Genomic DNA, 22,595 nt, shown 5'->3' with positions numbered 1-22,595 from the left:
TTATCGTGGGAACTTATTTTACACTGTACACCCGATCTCTAGAAATAGTCCATCAATCTTGAGACGTTTCTTTGCTCTTCGTATGTTTGAGAAAAAAACAACTGAAATTATTATACGTCGAATTGATTGGTTAAAGATGCTAAATTAAACACCAACAAAGTTGCCGTGTATTTGGTCTATATATAACAAAAGCGACTAAGGGAGAATCTGGTAGTTAGGGCTGTTGACTTCTTTTTTTTATGGGGATTTAGATCTACAGACCCTGAAGGATCAGGTTCATTGATCTCTTCCTCTCTGCCGTAGGCTGGAGCACGGCTCTTGATGAATACATTTACCTATGCTAGGGCTGCATGGTCAATTACTTGTCGCAAGTATGTTTTATAGATTATTGATATGTTGTCGGCTGTTGCTCTACTGTTTTTTTAACAGTTAGACTTCTAGTATTATTTGTTCTTTGCCAGATTTTGGTTCTAATATTGTGCAGGAGATTTATTTATGTTAGCTCTGAGTCATAGGTTGATTCTAGAAATTTGGCGGATGTAGCAATTTGAAGGAGTGTTCCGTTCATATATAACTCTGGTTGTTCTTTCTGTGTTTGGTTAATTTTGTGAAAACTACTAGTTGGTTTTTCGATACGTTGGTTTTAATTTTATATTTTTGGCAGTATTCACTTATTCTATTTAATTGAGGTTGTAAATTTGTAGCTGCTATAGATGGTGTGGGAGCACTTTTCCAGACTGTTACGTCATCAGCGAACTGTGACAAGTATCTGTGATTTGGTCCTTTCGGAAGCATATGGTTAACATGTATGATGAAGAGGATAGGGCTAACTACTCCTCTCTTCCCTGAGGGACGCCTGCCTCTGGAGTAAACGACTCTGAGAATGTTTTCTAAACATTTATTCTACATTTTCTGTTTTCCAAAAAAATTTGAGAGCCAGCGAATAATTCCACGCGGTAGTTCAATTTTTGTCATTCGGAACCTGAGCCATACAGTGCCAAAAACCTTCTCGGTGCCAAGAAAGCATGCAACCATGCATTCATTCTTATTAAAACTATGTATTATATATTCAGTCAGTCTAACTAACTGATCGATTGTTTGTCTGAATTTTCTGAATCCATTTTGTGCTTCAAGTAATTTTGATGTCATCTCCAGGAATTTGGAGAGTTTGTTGTGGATCATTCGTTCGAGAATTTTGCTTATGAAGTTAGTCAGGATGATTGAATAGTAACTACTTGATATATTTGTTGGCTTTTCTTCTTTATAGAACATTAATACGTTTGCATGCTTCCAAGAGTGGCCTAGCGCGATAAGGCGTGCGCTTCGTAATCTGAGGGTCGCGGGTTCGCGCCCGAGTCGCGCCAAACATGCTCGCCCTCCCAGCCGTGGGGGCGTTATAATGTGACGATCAATCCCACTTTTCGTTGGTAAAAGAGTAGCCCAAGAGTTGGCGGTGGGTGGTGATGACTAGCTGCCTTCCCTCTGGTCTTACACTGCCAAATTAGGGACGGCTAGCACAGATAGCCCTCGACTAGCTTTGTGCGAAATTCCAAAAATAAACAAACAAACAAGCTTCCAAGAAACTGGGATATATCCAGAATTCAGTGATAAGTTGAAAGCTGCTGTTAGGTGTCCAAATAATTTCGGAGTATCTTTTTTAGGAGAATAACTTGTATATCATCTTCTCAGGGGTTTTGTGTTTGTTGCTGCCTTGAGTTATTTTATTTTCTTACTTTACACGTTAGTTGATTAGTCGTTTATCGTGTTAATGTTTGTGTTAGCTGGAAAGTGGGGTTTGAATAATTCTCTATGGTCTTTTATGTAATTGTTTATATTTATGTTCACATCTGGGTCATGATGTCTTTTGAACGTGTTTTGTTAATGTTCCTTGACGGTCTCTGCTTTTTCTGAGTTTGTATGTGCTATGTTGGTGTTGTGTTCTCTTTGCATTATTTCCGTTTGTGAGTCTTTTTAGATGTGGGGACCCGGCAAGGCCAGGTGGGTTAAGGCGTGCGACTCGTAATCGGAGGATCGCGGGTTCGCATCCCCGTCGCGCCAAACATGCTCGCCCTTTCAGCCGTGGGGGCGTTATAATGTGATGGTCAATTTCATTATTCGTTGGTAAAAGAGTAGCCCAAGAGTTGGCAGTGGGTGGTGATGACTAGCTGCCTTCCCTCTAATCTTACACTACTAAATTAGGGACGGCTAGCACAGATAGCCCTCGAGTAGCTTTGTGCGAAATTCAAAACAAACAAACAAATTTTAGATATGACCAGAATTATTTGGGATTTGTTTTTCCATTTAGTTGAGAGCAGAAGTTGTTCCATTTTCTTGTTTTAATTCGTATTTTATTTTTGATTGTGTTTACTTATGTTTTTATTGCTCGGTCTCTCGCTTTCATATACTGTCTTCTTAATTTTTTTTTTTGTTTAATAAGAGTTGTCAGCTGGTTTGTGTGTGTGTGTGTGTTGATGTAGTGGTATTGTTTGGCGGCTTTTTGCAGGCACTCTGTAATTACTTGACAATGTCTATCTATTTCAGATTGATTTGCGGCTGTTCGATTTATTTTTATGGGTAGTAGATTGTCTAGTACTTTTTGGTATTCTTGCCAGTTCCTTTTTGGTAACTGAATTTTATTTTCAGTGGTTTGTATTTTTATTGTAGTGAGACCGAAGACGCACCAAACTGATATGTGATCGCTATCAACATCTTTTCCCACATTGAATTTTTTTTAATTTTGGCTCATGTTGTATGAGCTCAAGCAGAGGTCTAGTGTGTCACTACTATTGTTTGTTTACGAAGTATGCGTCGGTGTTGCATCGTTTAACATAGCTATATACGAAGTGTGCGTCGGTGTTGCATCGTTTAACATAGCTATATCGGTGTGGTCAATAAATTCTATTCTTTTGCTTCCATTTTCGTTTGTTGTTGTACATCTGACGTTTTTATGTTTGCTGTTTAAGTCTTATATAAAGAAAAAAATTTGATTGTGGGAAAATATGTTCTTGAATAAATCCATATCTATTTGTTTTGTTAAAGAACAATAAATTCCTGGTACGGTAACATTCATTTGATTATTTAGGAGAACATCAAGTATTATGCATTAATTATTGTTGATAATTTGCATTTCTGTTACAGATGGATTTGATTTATATAATAGGGCTATTTCTCAGTTTTTGTCTTGGTTATTGAGTTTATCTTTTCTGATAGTTGATCAGTCATATATTTTAAGTCTGTTATTTTTATAGAGCAGTGTTTCGCTTATTATTACAATTTATGGATTAATTTGTTTACTTATGTTTTCGATTTCGTGTTTCTTGGAAGCAAGCGAACCTTGAATGTTGATATTGGACGGTGTGTTTAAGCGGATAGGAGATATCCCGTGATTGAAGTGATTAACTGTGGTATTTATGGTATATAGTTTTTACACTATATTTATCAGCAGTTCTATACAGTTTTTGATTTGCGTGGGTTTTAAATATCCTGCTACGAAGTCTATGAAAATAATGTTGATGACACCTACGAACACACATTTTCAGCTGTGAAGGTCAGTCCCATTACTCGTTAGCTTTGGGATGTATAGACTAGCTACGTTCCCCCTAGTCTATCTCAGGTTAATTAGAGATGGTCAGGATAGATAACCCTTGAGTAGATACTCAGCTGTTTTGGTTTCTTTTTTCTACTATTATTGAAAATCCTGAACAATAGAAGGCACGAAATCAAGCAAAGAAAAGGTTTTCTTTCATTGCTCGACAGGATGTGTTCAGGTCAAGTGAACTAAATCTTGAACTCTAGTATTTTTTACCAACTGTTTCATTTGATTTTTTAGCCCCCTACCTGTCATATAAACATAATTTCATTCAGCAATTGTTAAATAAGTGACTTGTTATAATGCAAAAGTTAATGATATGTTTTGATTAAATGAATAATGTTATTTAACTTATTGAACAGGAAAGTTGATATCACAGCAATATTTTAGAATACATCTTTTTGAAAATCATACAAAGGTTTAGAAGTGAAAAGTCAGGTGTCTTAAGGAAATATATTTTATTGGCGTGAAACGAAATCTAATAATAGCTGTTTAAACACCCTATAATTTTGGTGTTAGTAAACTTGCCTCCCTGCTGGCACATCGCAGACAGCTCGTCACCTAACTTTACGCTTAAAATAAACAAACAATTTTGATGATAAATTCTAAAACACGTGCACGGTGTCAGTGTCATCTGTTGGTCCTGAGAAAGCTTGAGATTATTTTGAAATGGTCGGAAGTTTACAACACGATGCTATGTTATATAAACAAAGCCTGTTTGCCCGTTGCTGGTAGGCCCATCATGGCTAGGTGGTTAAAGCACTCGAATCGTAACCCATGGGTCATAGGTCGCGCCTTCAAATCCCAGTCACATCAAACATGCTCGCCCTGTAATGTGTTTATTATTTCTTAAAAAAACTGTGTACAACATTTTTATTGTTTGTCAGTTTCAGAAAGTAACGCAAGAACATACAAAAGTTGTCTGCGCATATCTGTCCCTAAGTTTACTCTAGCATATTACACGAAAGGCAGTTAATTAACAGCATATACTGAAACTATATGGCTGGTTTCATCTATCTATCTCACTTCAGTAAGAAATCTTCTGAGCATGCAATTACCGTAGTTCAATATACCCCTTTCTGTGTACGTAGTCAGTTTAACACTGACATATTTTAGAGTTTTGAAATTCGTAAATAATGATTTATTATTTATAAAGAGTGAACGTCCGCTGATGAAATACTGAAAATAATACAGTTTTATTCGTAAAATGTTTTTCAAGTTTAAATTTACATGGTTGATAGAACTCGTCTTCATGGAACGAATGTTTTAGTAGCCTGTATTTTTTGTAGAACCGTGCAACACACTCTAATTAAGGCCTGGAATGGCTAGGTGGTTAAGGTACTCGACTCGTAATCCGAGGGTCGCGGGTCCGAATCCCCGTCACACCAAACATGTTCGCCCTTTCACCCGGGGGGGGGCGTTATAATGTGACGGTCAATCCTACTAATCGTTAGCTAAAGAGTAGTTCAAGAGTTAATGGTAATGGAGGGGGGGGTGATGACTAGCTGCCTTCCCTCTAGTCTTTCACTGCTAAATTAGGGACGGCTAGCGCAGATAGCCATCGTGTAGCTTTGCGCGAAATTCAAAGCAAACTAAACCCTAGTCCGCCAGGGCTCCAGGGATGGAATTTCATATTCGCCGAGTGAGAGGGGGTATATTTATTATTATTTCATATGTCATACGTTTATGTATGGTGGTTAATAACTGTGCAGTTAAAAGCTCTTTTAATTAACGTGAAAAATCCCGTAATATTAGCTTATTGTGATTTTTACATATACCATGACAAATAGAAAGTTTAAATTCCTGACCATATTCTATGAAATTCAGATAATATTTCTTGTTTACAAATTCGATAACATTTTCCAGAACGTTAACAATCCCTCGACTGTGAAAGCAACTTCTGTAAAGCTATACAATTGAAAATCTTTTACCTGAAAGAGACCCAAGTGGCTTAGAGACAAGTTTTTGAGATTATGACGCTAGAAACAGGCCACTTTGTAGTCTTGTGATTAACATTGGCATAACGGTGCGTATACGGACTGAAAATATTAGAAACTGGTTCTTCATACCCGTGGTGGGCAAAGCACAGATAGTCTATTTTTTACCTTGGGGTTAACTTCAAACCAAAATAAATAAACAAGGAAGGAATAAACAATTGCTTGAAAGATGATAATATGTACTGGTATTAAGAGTCAAGTACTGATCAAGAGGTTAATTAAATTGACCGATACTATTCAAGTTATGAAAGCCATCAAGTTTATGTTATTTTTTAGTTTCATCATCATGTAGTGACTCAGAGTTTCGTATCGGTTTGTTTGTTTGTTTGAATTATTCACAAAGTTAAACAAAGGGCTATTTGTGATCTGTCCCCCTCGGGTATCAAAACCCAGTTTTAGCGGTGTGAGTCCGCAAACATACCTCTGTGCCACTGGGGGGTGTTTAGTATCAGAGATCGCTGAAAGTGGAAGCAATATGAAGACAGAGGTAAACGTCAGGCCTACGAGTATAGTGGTATAATTCGCTCATTGTCGACCTCTCGCTGTACCTCCGACCACACAACCATACGTTTTCAAACTGCATCCATCTAGAGTGAATTATTTTTAATAATTTGTTTGCTTCCATTGAATTTTGCGCAATGCTACTGGAGGGCTAAAGTCACTAGTCGTAAATTGTTCTGTGAGGCCATAAAATTAGAACTATATTCAAGGACAGTTTATGAATATGCAGTTCTACAACTATTACTTGGGGAATTTCGATGTATTTGTACCATAGTATTAGAAGTTACTGTATTTGGAATGATAATGCCAATAGTGCGTTTAAGGAAGACTTCAAACGTTGATATTGTTGTTGCAGCTGATCACGAAAGAGGTTTGGTTGCATAACTCAGGTCAACATTTTTTTAATCAAGATAACCAGACAGTTGATAGTCTTTGCTAAATTTTTGTTCATCGCTGGATGTACATTTCAGCACCTCTTCCAGTAATTTTTTTCTATGCATTCTATTGTTTAGTGTATAATATCGCTCATATTGGCCCGGCATGGCTAGGTGGTTAGGACCCGCGACTCGCAATCTGAGGGTCAAGAGTTCGAATCCCCGTCACACCAAACATGCTCGCCCTTTTAGCGGTAGGGGCGTATAATGTGACGGTCAATCCAACTATTCGTCAGTAAAAGAGTAGCCCAAGAGTTGGATGTGGGTGGTGATGACTAGCTTCCTTTCCTCTAGTCTTACACTGTTAAATTAGGGACTGCTAGCGCAGATAGCCCTCGAGTAGCTTTGCGCTAAATTTAAAAATAAACAAGTACACATATATATTACCACTAAATAAAACTGATTATTTAAATCCCATCATTCTTTACTCACCCAGGATGGGTGTCCAGCAAGAACAGTAGATAACAACATTTCAACGGTACCTTGTTTCTTTGCTGACAAGGTCTTTCGTTCGAATAGTAAAGTTCATGAGGACAGATGGATTGCACACACAAAGTTATAACTAAAACGCTGTTTGTATCAGCCGTTTACCAGACAACTGTTTAGGATGTGGAATGATGTCTTATATTTTGCAGTTTCATCCATTCTTCAAAGAACCATGCCATCTTGGGCTCCAATTTCGATATAAAAATACTCAGCCCCTGTAACTAGTTTTACACATTTTTCCTCCATTCTAATATATATTTCGTTTTGCCATACCTTGTTAATTACCTGAAATGTTTTACAATGCTAAGTTTTGACTCGTACTACATACTCATAAAAAGTAAAGAAAACGTGCTGTACGTGTTTTAACGTACAGTTAATTAGATTTCGTGTTTATTGCTCAGTATTACATATTTTTATAAATGTGATATTTTCAGATACATACAAATGCTGTGCCCTCCCCCCAGTGGCACAGTGGTATGTCTGCAGACTCGCACCGAATTTTGATACCCGTGGTGGGCATAGCACAGATAGCCCATTGTGTAGCTTTGTGTTCAGTTCTAAACAAACAAATGCCGTGTTAGAGTGAAAATCAAGCGTTATCTTTATTATCCAAAAACTTTTACCTCATCAGCTCTACCCAACAGTGGTGAACTTTGTTGCTTATTTACAATACACTAGTCGGCTAAATTACACTTAAACTTAAATAGCACAATTTTGTAATAGAGATTGCTTTTATCTGTATGATCTCATAATAGTGTTTAAGGTCTTTGATAGGTGTCGTTATAATAGTTTATTGTTAGTCGGGTTCTTCTGGATTATATAGTAAAAAAGAGAATAGTGCAAAGTCCATTCTTTCGGAAGTTCTAAACCACAAGGAGAAAAAAAAATAAAGTTTTCACTTTGCGGTTCAGAACTTCCGTGAAACGTTCACTGATAAACCTAATTTAATAAATAAACTAAGTCTAATTTAACTTCCTCATTGCAGCTAATTTCGTATCTCTGATTAATTACTGAAACAGACTCAATAATCACGGCACAAATCTGCTTAACCAAGCTGACGAAACTGTTACATATTTCTACCATTCCATCTTCCAGGTGATTACAGCAACGGACGCAGATTCTCAGATAAACCTTTAGGTGCATTAAAATATAAAACATTAAAAAGAAACAACATTTTTAATTGAAATCAAGCCGAAAAAAAATAGAACGAAGACACGCACGCATCCATATTTTTCTAAATTGCATTATCTTCATGGACTGTTTGTTTGGAGCATTTTAAAGGGATAGACATTCATTATTACGGACATTTAGAATAACAATATGTTAGTTTAAGTTAAAAATAGGAAAGTAAAAATGTAATAGTTCCGTATTTGTCTAAATGTTAAGATAAGCATGAATATTTTGTGATTAATCGTTTTGTATAATTAGTTCTTCTAAGTTTAAACTGAAGTTTTCCTTTTACCTCAACACGCCCTATTAATATTTGATTTTCTATTAAAAAATAAAACACTAAAAATGCATCTTCGTTTCTAACTATTATGAGGCTTGTGTAAAATTATTGGTTAACGTGTTGGTCTGTAAGAAAGGTCTGGCCTTCGTTTATAATAAAATGTAAGAAAGATATATTCCACAGTTTTGCTGACCTATAAGAAAGATATGACATCCAGTTATACACACCTGTAAGAAAGGAATTGTCTCCAGTTATATTGACATGTGAGAAGGGATGACCGCTTGTTTCTAAGCCTTATAAGAAAGTAACGGCTTACAGCTTTGCTGTTCTGTAAGAAACATATTACCTCTTGTAAGAAAGGTGTTGAATTATTTAAATTCTATTAGTAAACGATGATATAAGTTTACAATCAGGACTGTAGAAAATTTTACCATACTTGTAACATGAGAAATATGGATCTTCGGCAGAGAACAATACAACATTCATTTCTCATTGAGAAGACTCTGGTGAGAAATCAGTTAAAAAAAGTATACTCGTGCATCAGATGGACAAACAGATCCAATGTAACAAAAAAAGTGAACGTTGTGGAGGACAGTGTCTTAACATATTAATAATTGCGAGTATAATTAATCTTTGCTAACCACCTGTAATTCTAAAGGTTACAGATAATGACAACCTAAAAGTTTAGATCAGAGGAAAGGGGAACCAAACCTAAACTTAGAACCTCAAACATTCTTAAACCAATAAGTTCAATCCAAAAACTAGATACTTCATTAAACGTGATTTATATTTGAAACATATTAAAGTTTGTTGTTTGCTGAATTGAGTTTGCTGTTATCATTTACAGATAGCACAAACCACTTGTGCTGTTTTAATATTTTATTTTTTAAGAGTTAGTCTGACATATAGGGGGCCGCAGGTTGTACATTACTACCATAAGTCTATATGGAAGTAAAAGAAAAACACCGGCCCGGCATGGCCAAGCGTGTTAAGGCTTTCGACTCGTAATCCGAGGGTCGCGGGTTCGAATCCCGGTCGCACCAAACATGCTCGCCCTTTCAGCCGTGGGGCTGTTATAATGTGACGGTCAATCTTACTATTTGTTGGTAAAGGAGTAGCCCAAGAGTTGGCGGTGGGTGGTGATAACTAGCTGCCTTCCCTCTACTCTTACACTATTAAATTAGGGACGGCAAGCACAGATCGCCCTCGAGTAGCTTTGTACGAAATTCAAATCAAACTTTTTTTTATTAAGTAAATATAATTTATCATGAAGCACGAGGGAGGCAGTGTGATGTGCTTGTGTTAGTTGTGCTTTGTTTTTACTGAAGCGACAGGAGATATTTGCAAAATAGATGGAATAACTGACCAACGCAAGTACCATCTTATTCTAATCTATTATGGTGTATACCCAGTGGTTTGAATATTATTGGTAAAGGATTCTACTCAAGAAGATAATTACCTTAAACATTATCTAACCCATGCAGATATTACTTAACTAAGAAAGAAGCTGGAATTTGTTAGGTAAAAAAACTTGACAAATCAAAAGTTACTTCCAAAGAAACTTTATGAGAGTGTATAAAGACAATTGGAATAAAATCCCAAAGAACACTTTGATTAAATATGCTGCAACAATATCTGAAAGAACACTTTGATTAAACATATTACAACAATATCTGAAAGGACACTTTGATTAAACATGTTTCAACAATATCTGAAAGAACACTTTGATTAAATATGTTTCAACAATATCTGAAAGAACACTTTGATTAAATATGTTACAACAATATCTGAAAAGACACTTTGATTAAACATGTTACAACAATATCTGAAAGATTGTCAGCAGTTATAAAAGCAAAAGAGAGACAAACAAAATATTAAATGTTTGTTGAACTCAAACACTTCCACTAAGTTTCTGTTTACGAAATATGAAGATTAATAACATTTTGATGTTTCACCTGTGATTTACCTTCAGTTGTTATTAATAACATTTCGATGTTTCACCTGTGATTTACCTTCAGTTGTTATTAATAACATTTCGATGTTTCACCTGTGATTTACCTTCAGTGTTTATTAATAATATTTGGATGTTTTACCTGTGATTTACCTTCCATTGTTATTTCAAAGTAGCCTGAAATCTCTCTAATGTTTGACTTTGTCCTCACATTTTTGCACAATACTGTACTTAACTATCTACCATATTAGTTTATGTTGGACTAGGAGAGAAAATACATTATAAATTTGGTACGACGGTTGGAGGCTTAAACCCATCATTGTGTTAGAGTATTTTTACGGATGTTCAACAATCACCATTAATATTGGCCATAGACTACATTAATATTATATAAATAAGTACAGAACTACTGAAAATGATGAAGAAAATTAGAGACGTATGTATGTAAAAACGGCTCGTTTGGGTTGAGAAAAACCCAAACCAGGTTTTTACCTGGCACGTGGTCAAGAATGTCTTCAAGTTCACTTCGTTCTATCTGTATTTGTTCCCTTATCATCATTCTATTGAGTTAACACCTATCCTTCCCATGGAAGTGTGGTATGGCTGTTACGCTGCACGTTCTGCAATGATTTCGAGAGTCAATGACCTTCCATAGTAACCCAGATATCTCGAGTATATGATACCCTCTATGCTTGCGTGTTAATTACCATCCCGTGGGTAAATCCGACGATTCCCGCTAAGTAAGGAAACAATATACTTAAACATCCATCCGGATCTTGAACAAGTTGGGTACTGAGAATAATTCTCGAAGAAAACCAGTTTAATTGATTCAAGAATGTGGCGAGAGGTGGCCGTCCATGCATAGGCCAAGAATTATTGAAAATTTTAAAAAACATTATAGACTGAACGGTAGAAAACCTGTGATATGACTGTGTACCATACCGCCTTTGCTACGTTCAGTCTTCAATGAATGTCCTTTTAATGTAGTTAATTCTGTGAGAAAGTGGAAGTTCCAGAGTATTTCACGATATTTTACTTTCGATTTTAATTGAGAATAAAAACTAAGTGCAACATTTGTACTTTTCACTATTTTAATCATGTCGTTATTTTGACTTTAAGTAACACATCATCAGCTGTGTAGAAGATTCGGTGTCAAGTGAGGTAACCGAAACACCTTGATTGTACTGAATGCTAAAAGAAACGTAACTGAAACACCTTGATTGTACTGAATGCTAAAAGAAACGTAACTGAAACACCTTGATTGTACTGAATGCTAAAAGAAACGTAACTGAAACACCTTGATTGTACTGAATGCTAAAAGAAATATAACTGAAACAACTTGAGTGTACTAAATGCTAAAAGAAACGTAACTGAAACACCTTGATTGTACTGAATGCTAAAAGAAACGTAACTGAAACACCTTGATTGTACTGAATGCTAAAAGAAACGTAACTGAAACACCTTGATTGTACTGAATGCTAAAAGAAACGTAACTAAAACACCTTGATTGTACTGAATGCTAAAAGAAACGTAACTGAAACACCTTGATTGTACTGAATGCTAAAAGAAACGTAACTGAAACACCTTGATTGTACTGAATGCTAAAAGAAACGTAACTGAAACACCTTGACCTACTTTTTCCTGTAGCGAAGTCAGCATTTTTGTCACAAAATGAAAAAGTTATATAAGCTAACTGAATACAAAACCTTACAACTTGAGCACATTATTAAAGATTGACCTCTCGGAAGCGTTTGGTTTATAGAGTCTTGTATTTTTGTCTTAATTTCTTTTGAAAACGTGTTCAAACTTTATGTATGGTAAAGAATATACAATTTAAACTCTTTATATATGTATATAAATGATACATTTCTTTAAGAGTTAAAACAAATACTCCAGTTTTTTTTTCCCTGCTAGTTGGTGTTTCTTTAAATTTCATACTTACCCATTTTTTATTGTAAAGAAGATATAATGCATTAAGGCCATCTTAACGGGTCATCTAGTGGGTCAGCTGTAAATTTACGAACTTACAACATTAAAATCCGAGATTCAATTGCTCGTGGTGATAGCTCACAACTAGCCCATTGTGTAATTTTGCGCAAGAACACAATAACAATTATTTTAGCTGCAAATAGTTCGTTAATTTAACCGTTCTTAGAGATGGCACAATTAAATTTTTGCAAAACATGTTTGGTTGTATAATAAAGCCACGTAATGGACAACCTGCACCATGTCTGCTGTGGGTGTTGAGCATATATAAAAAAGTGTTTACCATACAGTTATTTCTAAATGATTAATTGAAACGGACAACTATATTGCATTATTATTCAACATTTTCATCTTGGTATTTTCGAAGTAACTGTAACATGACACGTAACATAATGTTTAGAGAAAACAAGAAACCTATTGTTTAAGTTAGGCTATGTCTAATCTTTTAAATCAAACTAATAAAAAAATGAAAAATAAAAACAAAGCCTTTTTCATTCATCTATTTATCAAGCTTTCTCTTAAACTCTCTTAAATTTACTGTTTCCACAACATCCGAAGGTAACTTGTTCCAAAGACTAATTATCCTATTTGAGAAATAAAACTGTCGTAGCTGAAGATAGCTCCCATCTTTGGAAAATTTATATCTGTGTCCCATAGTTCTACTCTTCTTGTCGTTAAGAATGAAAAAAAAATGATACATCAACAATATCAGTTCCCAGGTGGTTAGGACGCTTGACTCGTAAATCTCGAAGGTCGCGGGTTCGAATCTCCGTCACACCAAACATGTTCGCTCTTTCAGCCGTGGGGAGTATTATAATGTGAGGTTCAATCTCATTATTCGTTGGTAAAAGGGTATCCCGAGAAATAGCGGTGGATGGTGATGACTAGCTGCCTTCCCTCTGGTCTTAAACTGCTAAATCAGGGACGACTAACGCAGATAACCCTAGTGTAGTTTTGCGTGAAATTCAAACCAAACTCTTTACAATTTTAAACACCTCAGTCAGATCTCCTCTAACTATTTTTTTCAAGATAACACAGTTTTAGAAATCTTAATCTTTCCTCGTATGTTATTATAGTAGTCATCCTCTGAACCCTTTTCAAAAATTCAATGTCTTTCTAAGGACCCCAAGACAGAACATAATGCTTCATATGTGATCTAACCCGTGCCCCTTTAATGAAATTATAAGTTCTATAGACTTATATTCAATTAGAAAATAAAAGCTGAAGTACATATAATCTTTAACATATTATATTATATTTATTTTGTGAAATTACTATATAAAACAAATCCCAAATGTACTGGAAAAAAGAAAAACAGAAACAACAAAACAAAATCAATTCCATAAAGTGAATGACGGTTTTCTGTTCAGATCATAACAATTAGAAAATAGATATTATTGTAACAACGATATAAGAATACCGAAGGCCAACTTCATATCGTAAATAGGACAATAAAATTAAAATACATAACCTTTCTATCTTGTGTAGAAGCTGGAAAACTTTTATAGCGTCGCACATCATCATAACATATCAAGATAATTCGAGACATTATGTTCTCATCACGTCACATCAAATCTGAAACTCTCTATAATTAATAATACAAACGACTTAAATTAATATATTAAATATACCTTACAAATGTATATATATATATATGGTTATCAGTTTTGAGAAATCTGACTTTGAAGCTAAATAATATATGAATCGCCATTATCGAGTTGTTCATATCAACATTTATCAGAAATACTTGCGCTAAATTAGTTTTCAATTCAACAGATTTAAAACAGTATTTTGTCATGAGAGAATGATTATAACCAGTATTTTTTAATTTTTTTTCAAGAGAATAAAGCATGCCGGTTAGAATATATTTCATACTTTACTCAATTATTGTCAAGCAGCAGACTGTACCACGGGGATGTTTACAGGCATCGAATCCCGAAGTTTAACATTATAAGGCTGCAACTTTACCTTTGAATCATCTTGGTGAGATTGTTTAATAAGCGCTTAGTACGTAAAACGTCATCCAGGTGCACCGTTGGCAAAAGATTTAGAAGATACTATAAATACAAAAGAAAATGTGGCAAATAGAGACTCGTTTGGATAACGTGTTTTTATGTTATCAAGATAATAGCACAACAAAAGCCCTAAAACGTTATTGTTTCAACCAAATCGTTAAATATGTATAAAGTGAAAGTTTACTAACACAACCAACCTGATATAAATAGCAGTTCCTTATTTTTACTTTTATAGTATTTATTACTGTCCGACGCGTGGATTAAGACGTGCGTCGTGTGTCCTGTGGCCAAAACAACTTGCAGAACACGAGTGTTATTAACAGGAATGATATTTTAGTAATCTTCCATTTCCTGTAGTCCAGACATATTTACAGTGGATGTGTTCTACTGGTTTCTCACTTCACATATTATTTCAAGTCAATCTGTTAAGAAATGCCTGAGATGTATCATCTCCAGTTTGGATTGCGTTTCTCCCCTATTTTATTCGCATTGCGTTTCTCCCCTATTTTATTCGCATTAAAAATACAGAAAATTTATTTTATAGAAAACATAGTTAACTGTCATGGACTTTTTTTTGTTCAAATTGAGTACACTGATAGATCGTTTCAATCTACAATTAGGAGTCACGTTTTGTCAAGATATAAGTCAACTGTACAAAGTTATTCAACGAAAACCATTCACATTTTATCAAACGTTTTGCGCATGCTTACTCGAAAAAGTAACGTGAGCTATTGGTCTAAACTTTTTACTTCAGTTTCATTTAAAAGTAAAAGTGGACCCTTTTTAGTGTTTTGTCATTTTAATTAAAAATGGCTGACTTAGAACAGGAAACTATAAGGTAAAAGCACCTGTATCTGCATATATACAAGTATTGGTTAGGCCAAGAAAACTAGATTAGAAGTTTTTAGTTCAAGTTTTCAAAAAAATCATACAAATGGACAGTTACTATTGAATTTTTGTTGTTAACTTCTCAGTATAAGTTGGTAAGTTTAATGCAGTTATCCTAACTAAAGAGCGTTTAACGTAACGTGACATTAACTTAAGCAATTAGTATAAATAATGATGCTTGAAGGCGATGTTTTTAAGTTGCTTGTTCAATCTTCGTTTGGCCGCACATTGTTTTCACACATAAGGTGTTTCTGACTAAATTAAAAATGGACAAATTCCCATCCTGTTTCCGCAAAAACGAGCTCCGTGCTTTGAGGTTATGTGTGCGTTATAAAAGTGACAGTCAAATCCCACTATTAGATCAAATAAGTGTAGCCTTCATTGGTTCAGCGGTAATTCTTCGGACTTACAGCGCAAAACAACAACAACACGGGTTTCTATACTCGTGATGGGCACAGCACAGATAGCCCATAATATAATTTTGAGCTTATTAATGAACAAATAGATAAAAATAGCCTAAGAGTTGACGGTATGTAATGTTAATTTTCTGCTTTCCTTCTAGTCTATCCGTTCAAATTTAGAGACGGCACAAATGAGCCTTGCGTACATACCTACGTGATAACATACTAAGATGATACATACTTATATAGTTCCAGCAGTTTGTAATGGTACCATACGTTCAAGTATAATTTGTGCCCTCATTTAAGATTAGGCTCACGCATAATATTATTAACCAGAGTATATTACTAAACATTCTTAAATTGCTTAGGGCTACTGAATATATTATTCATTCTCTGCAAATAAAGTTGTATATCCATGAAACCTAAGCAAAATTGTTTGTAGTATTTCTTAATATTAATATATATCGAATTTATGATATTTGCAACAAGATTGATACACACAATTTTCTTTCTTAATACAAACGTGTTTTAATGTACAAAAAACAATATGATTTATAATAACGGTTATTACAAATAAGGATTTACACACAACAGTTTTATAAACTTACAGACAATATTGATTCTTATATCCGGTCTAGAACTTAATTTTTTATAGACAATCCATGTTCACGACGAGCAAATTAATTCACGCCTCGCTTAACCTAGCTAACTTGGTTGGCCTCACATCGGTTACGAGCTCACTTCTTATCGAGGAAGATATTAAATGTCTTTGTAGAAATTCAAACGTCCGAAGTTAATTAACTGAAGTGGCGTTTGTAGTGTTCAAAATCTATAAATGTTTCTGATCAAATTTAGTAGTTTTCCGATTAACAGATGTTAATCACAATCATAGCTACTGACTGCAGCTGTCTACTAAAATCTTTTATTTTTCGGCCATCGATTTTATATATCAATTACGAAAATTTTTTTAATTTTCAACAATGTTCAAACACGCCTGCGTTTTCATAACACAAATATTGTTTATTCTTACTCTCAAGAATCTACTACAAATTTAGAGAATAGGAGGGATTTGTGCAATACTTATCCAACAATATACTTCACATGTTTAAAATAGTATACTGAAACAAATGCAGGTATTAAAATAAACGTATGACGGTAAATCTGTTGCAATACAGACATCTTTAATTCTGAATTGACAGACCATAAGGAAGATAGCTAATCAGCAAAAGACACTGGAAATTGCTGGATAGCTTTTGTCTAGACGAAAAGTAGAATTTGATAGTCACCTTTATAGCCCGCCAAGGCCCAAATTACAGATAGTTTTTGTGATAATGAGAAGCGAGTCATGACCTATACGATTCTCAACTCGAGGAAATTACCTACTAGGCTACGATCGGGCAACCATGTTAAAAAGATATACAAATTTATTCCTGAATCTGCTAAATAATTCAAGGAAACAAGGTATGTCTGGAGCTCATATGTGTTACTTTTATTTAACAACATGTTAACCAAATGTAAAGCTACATTAAGCTCTCTGTTGTATCTACCCGTGTGGGATTGAACCCCGGATTCTAGAGTTGTAGCTTCGTAATCTTACCCTTCCCATCTGGAAAAATTATAAAATGTAGTTTTCAAGAAATAAATATGTGGTTCATTTAATATAATTTAATTTCCCATAGAGAAGTTTCTCAATATAATATTGTTATAGTATTCATTTACTACCCCAAGCCCCCCGCTAGTATAGCGGTAAGTCTACGAATTTACAAAACTAAAATCAACGATTCGATTCCCATCGGTGGCTTCAAGAGATAGCCTGATGTGGCTTTGTTATAAAAAAAACACACACACATACTGCCTTGAGGCCCAGCATGGCCAGGGGGTTAAGGCGTGCGGCTCATAATCTGAGGTTCGCGGGTTCGCATCTCCATTGAGCCAAACATGCTTGCCCTTTTAGCTGTGGAAGCATTATAAAGTGACGATCAATCCCACTATTCGTTGGTAAAAGAGTAGCCCAAGAGTTGGCGGTGGGTGGTGATGATAGCCCTCGAATAGCTTTGCGCGAATTTCAAAACAAACAAACATACTGCCTCAAAATCTCTACCGTGTTATCTTGATTTAACCTTTTTTTTTTGTTCGAAGATTAAATAAAAAACGAGACATACTTTATAGTTTTTTTCCTTTAATTAACCCTAAAACTCCATAGAGTAGCAGCGGTATGTCTCCGGATTTACAACGCTAAAATCAGGGGTTCGATTCCCCTCGGTGGGCTGAGCAGATAGCCCGATGTGGCTTTGCTATAAGAAAAACACAAACACACCCATAGAGTAGACACAGGAAACTTCAGATGTTGTTCCACACTTGGTGTTGAGAATGTCAAGATCAATAATAATTTATTCGCAAAAAAATGTTTGTTAAAATGTCAATATGGGACGTGTTAATAGACATCTTTAATGTTTTTGATGCAAAAATTTAAGAATGAAGTGAAAAATATTGTATACATTCTAATAAACACTTTAAATTCTCTAACACTAAGGTTCCAGAGAAAATTACAATAACCACAGTCTCTTATCATATCCTTGATGGAACGTGAAATATGGATTGATTGTACAAAATCTAAACAGGAAAAGAAACTATTTGAATTTCATGGTTAAAATAGTTTCTTTATCAACTCTTTTTTTTTTTTTTTTTTAATTATAAGAACAAGAAAACTACTCTTCTAAACGGTAACGTGTAGCCTCGTATCCTGGAACTTAACAGAATGTTTCACATAACCATTACATAGGTTGAATAAGGATAAGATAATAAATTCATTGTAAGCGTGAGTTTTATGAAAGAAGGTAATTATGAAGCGGTCATTTAAACTTACAACGGGCTGTGCTCTAGAGGGAAGATGATAACAGTCATAATAGCATATAAGCTCATGACAGCAAGTGCACACATAACACGCTTGATTGTAGTTCGTAAGCAAAATTCTATGTAAATATAATTATATACAATATATCACACAAAAGTAGCTTATAGCTCGTCAAAAACACGGGGCAAGTACTACCATGCCCACCCCATATTATACCCTAATCTCACATTTCATAGCTAATTAAAATAAATAAATTTTGCGAAATGAAACCTGACCAATGAAATGAAAAAGTTATGATACTTAATCAAATATTCATTAATATAACCTTATTTTATTATTTGGCCTACTTATAAAAATATTGCAAATCATATGTCGCTATTTGCTAGTTGTTTTAAGACAGAATTGAAAAATGTTTCATTCCATGTGAAACATTCTCAGTCAACTATGGCAAATAGTTAGTTTTAGGGGTTTATTAAAGTTTTAAAATTATTCTGTGGAGAATTTTTTTTTAACGCCAGTGTTAACGTTAGATGGGCCCTCAGTTCATCATTTCAGTCAAAATAAAAGGTCCTCCACTGGTACAGCAATAAGCCTTCGGAGTTACAACGCTAAGATCAGGGGTTTGATTCCCCTCGGTGAACTCAGCAGATAGCCCGATGTGGCTTTGCTATAAGAAAACACACGCACAAAATAAAGGTCTTAGTACTTATTAACTAATAACGATACAAAATACTGTTAGTGTTACAAATCAGCAAAATATAGTTTTATTTAGTAACAAGAAAGACTTCAGTAGCAGAGTTTCCGAACATTTTCTGCTTCAAGAGTAAATAAAACTAAAATTAACAGTAACGAACATTTTTATTTCTTACTTTTGAAACTCATACGCCATGCTGTGTTGTAGCTTAGAGAGTGAAACTCATACGCTATGCTGTGTTGTAGCTAAGAGAGTGAAACTCATACGTCATGCTGTGTTGTAGCTTAGAGAGTGCGTAATTCTTCTCGTGATTCACGGCATACGTATATTTTACTGAGGTTAGACAGTACACATTGCTACGTTAAGCATTCCTTACACAACGTAGTTTTAGTGTCTACTGACCGACAGACAGACAACACATTATTGTATAGCGTTACGAGCGGTTAAAACAGGTGAACCTTCCAGGTGGCCTTCAGCCTCCTTCCGGAGAAATAAACTATTTCTACTAGTCTACTAAAAGAGCGAAATATTCCACCTAGATATTGGTGTTGTGTTTTCAGTTACTAAAAACTTAGGGACGAAAACAAATAAAATATATAATAATAAATCAATGACACTAATTTCCCAAAATTCTAACAGGAGAAGTAGCAAGATATATATAGTAATTGAATATAGTTAAAACTAGCTGAGCTTGATCAGAGAAATAAATTAACTGAATATGACATGTAACGCGCAATGACAACAATATTTATTTATTTTGCTTCTGGACCCCGCCTCAGTGGTTCAGCGGTATGTCTGCGGACTTACAACGTTTAAAGTTGGGTTTCGATACCCATGGTGGGTAGAGCACAGCTAGCCCATTGTGTAGTGTAGTGCTGAATTCAAAACAACAACAACAGCTTCTGGATCATGGACGGCCACCTCTCGCCACATTCTTGAATCAATTAAACTGGTTTTCTTCGAGAATTATTCTCAGTACCCAACTTGTTCAAGATCCGGATGGATGTTTAAGTATATTGTTTCCTTACTTAGCGGGAATCGTCGGATTTACCCACGGGATGGTAATTAACACGCAAGTATAGAGGGTATCATATACTCGAGATATATGGGTTACTATGGAAGGTCATTGACTCTCGAAATCATTGCAGAACGTGCAGCGTAACAGCCATACCACACTTCCATGGGAAGGATAGGTGTTAACTCAATAGAATGATGATAAGGGAACAAATACAGATAGAACGAAGTGAACTTGAAGACATTCTTGACCACATGCCAGGTAAAAACTGCATAGGCCAAGAATTATTGAAAATTTTAAAAAACATTAAACACTGAAAGGTAGAAAACCTGTGATATGACTGTGTACCATACCGCCTTTGCCACGTTCAGTCTTCAATGAATGTCCTTTTAATGTAGTTAATTCTGTGAGAAAGTGGAAGTTCCAGAGTATTTCAGAATATTTTACTTTCGATTTTAATTGATAATAAAAACTAAGTGCAACATATGCACTTTTCTCTATTTTAATCATGTCGTTATTTTGACTTTAAGTAACACATCATCAGCTGTGTAGAAGATTCGGTGTCAAGTGAGGTATTCGTTCCATTGCTTGGAGTGTTACAAGTCTGAACATTAGCCTAAAACTGAAACTTTCACATGTTTCCAAAGTTTCTTATTGTCAAAATAACTGCGTAATAATATGTACTTTTCTTATTTAAATCGCTGCTGATATCAATAACCCTAAATAATATATGGCTACAACTGAACAGTTTTCACTTGAAATACAATGACCCAGAAGGTAACTCAGCGTTGCTTTGGTTTAAAACAAACACAAGATGTTAAAACCCAAGACGTTTGTAAGTATCGGCTCAAAATGTCTGTAAGATATAGGCTTAAGGGGTTAAACTTGAGAAGCTTGAAACTTTAACAAGTCGTATGAAACCACCAAACAGCTTTTATATTGTGAATTACACTCGATCACTTTATGTTAGGTTTACGACAAACGATATTGCTGAAATTAACATATTTTATACTTTTCGTTAAGAATGTGTTGCACTTGCGAAACAAAAATGTTCAGGTATCAAACCAACATCATAGCTATATAAATTAAACACACAAAGTTGATGAATAGGTAGACCTGTGTATGAACAGCCTTAAGAGATTCAAGTATTACAAGAACTATGTGTAGAAGACAAATCGATTATATGCTCTTGCAAAGTTGTTGCCTTCAGGGCAAATTGACACCCCAGGAAGCAAGCAGGTCGAACGGTGCAGTGTACAGATTTTTTAATAAGTGGGACACTTACGTGTATAATGCCTTGTTTTTATTTATTTACCTATCAGATGTCCTCCGGTGAGACAACGGTAGGTCTAGGGCTTGTTTTGAATTTCGCGCAAAGCTACGCAAAGCCTATCCGCGCTAGCCGTTCCGAATTTAGCAGTGTAAGATAAGAGGGAAGGCAGCTAATCATCACCACCCACCGCCAACTATTGGGCTACTCTTTTACCAACGAATAGTGGGATTGACTGTAACATTGTAAAGCCTCCCACGGCTGAAAAGACAGCATGTTTGTTGTGATGGGGATTCGAACTCGCGACCCTCAGATTACGAGTCGAGTGCCTTAACCACCCGGCCATGCTGAGCCAGGTCTAGGGATTTAGAACGTTAAAATCAACGGTTCGATTCTTCTAAGCGGACGTATTAGATAGCGTGATATGGCTTGGACAAAAGAAAACATATACATTCTTACAGTAAGTAAACTTACTTACTTACGAACTAATTTTTTTATATAGTTTTACGATAACAACAACAAATTTTACTGGAGAGTTTTATTGAAAACAAAATATTCGCGGAAGTAAAGTTATGAAAATGATACCAGAGACAACAATTAAAACTGTTTAACTAAAAAAAAATATCGTATTTAGTTCAAACAAAACCGTAATTCGTTTAAGTAAATTCATTGAAGTATTTCCAAATAATGGAGACATTTTCTTTGTTTTAGTGAAGGTTTCCATAAGATATTACTTTAGTATCTTTATTGTGTCCACCGCGGTGAGTGTGTGTTTACTTGTGGCAAAGCCACATCGGACATCTCCTGTATCCACCGAAGGGAATCGAACCCCTAATTTTATCGTTGTAAATCCATAGATTTACCGCTGTACCAGAAAGGGACTCGCGGTGACTGAACCCTGAATATTAGCGCCACTATAACGGAAAAAGGAAATAGGAGGCGAAGTGACGTCAGTTAGAAAATAGTGGAAAGTTAAAAAGGATTTTGACAGCACATCATAAGTTTTCCTGTTTGGATTCGAAATCTTTAATGTAATGGAATAGTTGAGAAGAACTTCAGATAAA

General features: G+C 35.2%; 1 long non-coding RNA gene across 1 annotated transcript in view; it reads right to left on the bottom strand.

The window, feature by feature from the left end:
- The window catches only part of LOC143223389 (uncharacterized), a 39,751-nt gene that overhangs the window by 2,476 nt on the left and 14,680 nt on the right, over window positions 1-22,595 (bottom strand). Inside the window, exons 2-3 of the long non-coding RNA XR_013012887.1 lie at window positions 13,866-13,979; window positions 8,685-8,785 (exon numbers count right to left, since the gene is read on the bottom strand). This is a non-coding gene — a long non-coding RNA (uncharacterized LOC143223389). The remainder of the gene's footprint in view (window positions 1-8,684; window positions 8,786-13,865; window positions 13,980-22,595) is intronic.

This window comes from Tachypleus tridentatus, chromosome 8 (assembly GCF_004210375.1).
Source record: "Tachypleus tridentatus isolate NWPU-2018 chromosome 8, ASM421037v1, whole genome shotgun sequence".
Lineage (NCBI taxonomy): Eukaryota > Metazoa > Arthropoda > Merostomata > Xiphosura > Limulidae > Tachypleus > Tachypleus tridentatus.
This window is presented reverse-complemented; position numbering and strand designations above follow the sequence as displayed.